This window comes from Octopus bimaculoides, chromosome 3 (genome assembly GCF_046866305.1).
Source record: "Octopus bimaculoides isolate indiv1 chromosome 3, ASM4686630v1, whole genome shotgun sequence".
NCBI lineage: Eukaryota > Metazoa > Mollusca > Cephalopoda > Octopoda > Octopodidae > Octopus > Octopus bimaculoides.
The window spans coordinates 25,723,088-25,727,208 of NC_142930.1; the positions used below are offsets into that span (position 1 = coordinate 25,723,088).

The following is a 4,121-nucleotide window of genomic DNA, read 5'->3' on the forward strand; positions in this document are numbered from 1 at the left end:
GACTAAGTTTCTAAGACAGAAGCAGATGAAATAGTATTCTAAACTCAGAGCATATTATAAGTACTCCAAGCATTGTTCTATATTATACTTCACCACTATATATTACCTTCAAATTATATTGAACCGTACAGGCAAACAAATTTTCCTAAAATCACATCCTACCGTCTTTAAAATGAGAACGTAATAGATATTGTAGTCTTATACACCCCTAAAAGATGAGATGATCATGGCTGGAATACTTTTAATCGTATGTCTACTCTGTCAACATAGACGGAAAGACATAGAGTTTCGACGTATTCATGCTTGATCTGCTAACAATAACAAACAAATTGCCCTCATATAATAATACACAACCATCTTCAAGAAGGAAGGGTCATGTCGGACAATTTCGTCTAGATACAATATTTCCGAGCATAGGTAAAATAAACGGATGGTCATAAATAGAAGACCTTCTAGAAAAGAAGTGTTCGATCAAAACTGACTCAAGGTAAACAATCACCTCAATATTTACAACAAAAACACGAACACGATAATTATGACAACTTCCCTTTCCGAATGAAGACAAATATTTAGTATATTTTTCGTAAGTGTTCTTTAGCGTAATGGATATAAAAGCAAAAAATATCATTAATTAATTCTTGAATAAAAATACATAGCATGACATAAAAGCTTATCAATGTATTTTAGGTACTACTAAAGCAGCACGGTCCCGAACGCGCAGTCGCGCGTCCGCGCTAGCTAGTCTTGAGTGGTTGATCCTAACCCTAACCCTAACCCGCGTGTGCAAATGAATACGTGTTTAGGGTTAGGGTTAGGATCGACCACTTACGACTAGCTAGCGCGACTGCGCGTTCGGGACCGTGCTGCTTTAGTAGTACCTGTATTTTATTTATCGAATAACAATTTGTTTTCAATTAGAAAACTACACGGTTCGTTAGTCAATAAAAGAAATAATAGGCTTTATCTACCTCGTGTCACACCAAAAAATGGAAGGCTATATATATATATATATATACATATAGGTGGAGGCGCAATGGCCCAGTGGTTAGGGCAGCGGACTCGCAGTCATTGGATCGCGGTTTCGATTCCCAGACCGGGCGTTGTGAGTGTTTATTAAGCGAAAACACCTAAAGTTCTACGAGGCTCCGGCAGGGGATGGTGGCGAACCCTGCTGTATTCTTTCACCACAACTTTCTCTCACTTCCTGTTTCTGTTGTGCCTGTAATTCAAAGAACCAGCCTTGTCACACTGTGTCACGCTGAATATCCCCGAGAACTACGTTAAGGGTACACGTGTCTGTGGAGTGCTCAGCCACTTACACGTTAATTTTACGAGCAGGCTGTTCCGTTGATCGTAAGCGACGGAGTGCCAACAACAACAATATATATATAGTCCTCCATACATTTGGCAGGAAAAAAATTAGAAACGTCTGGAAAATCTTTAACATTTCTGTTGGCATGGGTTGAATAAACACTCAGTTTATAATTAAAAAATCTAACAACAGTGCAACTTGAAATGTTTAGCTACGTGAAAGATTATCATATTTATAACTAATAAATTATAAATTAAAAAAATATAAATTTAGAATACCGGCGAAATGCAAATTTCCATAATTCTCAAAGAGGAAAAAAGTTTACGAAGTGCAGAGACATGGCTATAGGAGTCATGAGACATAAGTGCTGATAACAATATAGCGTGGTACTGTTAAAGCAAGAAAAAAAAAGAGAAATTCAAAGTTATATATATGTATTTATGTACACACACGTTGGCAAAAGATAACCATCCCCAAGTATAACAATATATTTATGTGCGTGTATGTCTGGAACCCTGTGAGTCTGGTAGACGGAAACTGAAAGAAGCCTGTCGTACATGTATGTGTGTTACTGTTCCCTTGCCTTGACATCGCGTGCTAGTCACTGGAATGTAAACGGTGTCTTTCGCTTCCAATGCTCTTTGAAAAACATGTCTGGTCATAGGGACATATTACCTGACTTGGAAACAGGTGAGAGGTTGGCGACAGGAAAGGGCATCCGACTGTAGAAAATCTAACTCAACAAATTCCATTCAACCCATGCAAGCATTGAAAAATGGACGTTAAAACGATGATGTACATAGTTTATATTTTAGAGACAAGTTTTCTATATATATAGAAAGACTTCGAAGTGCTCAAGAGATTAAATGTATGTGTGTGCGCGCGTTTGTATGCATGAAAACGTCCGAGCGCTGACTCTTAAATGCCACCTAAGGACAATCGCATGTGTAACTAACCATGAAGAACAAACCAGCAGTACAAGAAATAAAATACCAATTCCTTTAAAACGGCAACCACTTTAACAGTGCCAGAACCACCAGCCCACTAAATCTACAAATTCAAAGCAGTTTGCTAAAAATAGTGGTTATGAGTTGTACAGGCTTTGCCGATTTGAAGGCGAGCGCGGACAACAGAAACATTTGATGACTAATAAACAAATCACATATGCAGGTAATTCAACGAGAAGTTGTTGAACACTCCCTTACAACAGGGAAGTCCACCGTATATATGTGGTGTGTGTGTGTATATATATATATATATATGTTTATATATAACGATGCCCACTAAAGTGGACATTTAATGTGCTAGAAATAGATCACATGTGTCTACTAAGACCTAATGGCTCTCAAACAAAATTCAGCGAAATACCAAAACGTATGTGGGCAAGACAGTATATATATATATACGTGTGTGTATTAATATTATGCGTGTGTCAATGTATGTATGTATACATACATACATACATACATATACACTTACAAACAAGCATACATATACACAATACATATACACATGCGCATTAATGTTGGTTTTCACGTCAAGTTATAAATAAAAATTATATATATTAGAATTAAACTGAAGGACGACTCAATACTTTTTAGCAGAGTACATATCAATTTCTTTTACAGGAAAAAGATTGACTGTGACCTCCAAATTAAGGTTTGCTCGCTGTCATCACACTGTCAGATGAGACAACGAGCAAACGGAAACTTCGAAGTCACTGTTAACGTTTTCCTTGTAAAAATTAGTGAATTATGCTAATAATGATTGTCCCCTCTAAACTGTCGCATCTTTCAAACTACACGGTTACAATCGTTAAAAAATGGGAAAGGCTCATGATATACAAACATACATACGTACGTATGTATGCTTGCATATACGGAAACCTAAATGTTATCAAATAACAGCTTGGTCATACTTGATCGCAATGCTTGCAAACGTATAAGCAATGTTTGTGTGTGTATACATACATACAAACATATATATATATATATATATATATATATGCAAAAACAAAGATAAATCCTGTTAATCATTACAAAATCCAGACATATAAATATGTAAACAAAGTGCATATTTATAACGGTGGTGCATCAGCATGGCCGCAGCTCTGAGCTGAAACTTTGAAATGAAATATATATGCACTTTGTTTACATATTTATATGGATTCTATAATGATTAACAAGATTTATTTTTGTTTCTGTTATAGATTGATGTGTGTGTATACACACACAAACATTGCTTAAGTATACTTTTACAAGCATTGCGATCAAATTAAGTCAAAGCATTTAGGTTTCCGTGCAAGCAAGCATACCTACGCATGTTTGTATATCACGAGTCCTTCCCATTTTTTAACGATTGTAACGGTGTGGTTTGAAAGATTTGACAGCTTTAGCGACAGTTTAGAGGGGGCAATCATATATATATATATATATATATATATATATATATATATATCCGCCTGTATATACTGTTCAGAATTTTACATATGCATGTATCATAAGCGTATATAGAGTTCATATTGAGTGTATTTTTGAGAGAGCTTGTATACGGGCGAAGTTCTTTCAAGTGAAGGAACAACAACTAAACAAATAATAAAGAAACACATAAACTAACAATGATACTAATAACACTGGTAGTCACCTTTTTGTCTTCAAAATTCTCGTAACATTTCTGTTAAAAATCCATGGGTTGTGTATGAAGTTATCCACTGCCAGCAAGTGCGTGTTTACAACAAACCTAACCAGAATAAACAACAAATCAAAACATCATCGTCTCCCCTTACACGAGAAGACACCCTAAAACATGC

At 35.9% G+C, this 4,121-nt stretch overlaps 1 protein-coding gene across 6 annotated transcripts in view; it reads right to left on the minus strand.

The window, feature by feature from the left end:
- Positions 1-4,091, minus strand: part of LOC106878288 (KICSTOR subunit 2) — a 56,382-nt gene extending 52,291 nt beyond the window's left edge. For 4 of the 6 annotated variants that reach the window (XM_089348695.1, XM_089348694.1, XM_052966601.2 and 1 more), the window contains exon 1: positions 3,956-4,091. The gene's annotated coding sequence lies outside the window, so the exon portion shown is untranslated. Of the gene's footprint in view, positions 1-968; positions 1,229-3,955 lie in introns of those variants that run through there. The other 2 variants (XM_089348693.1, XM_089348691.1) reach the window with 2 other exon arrangements.
- Between the last annotated feature and the right edge of the window lie 30 nt (positions 4,092-4,121).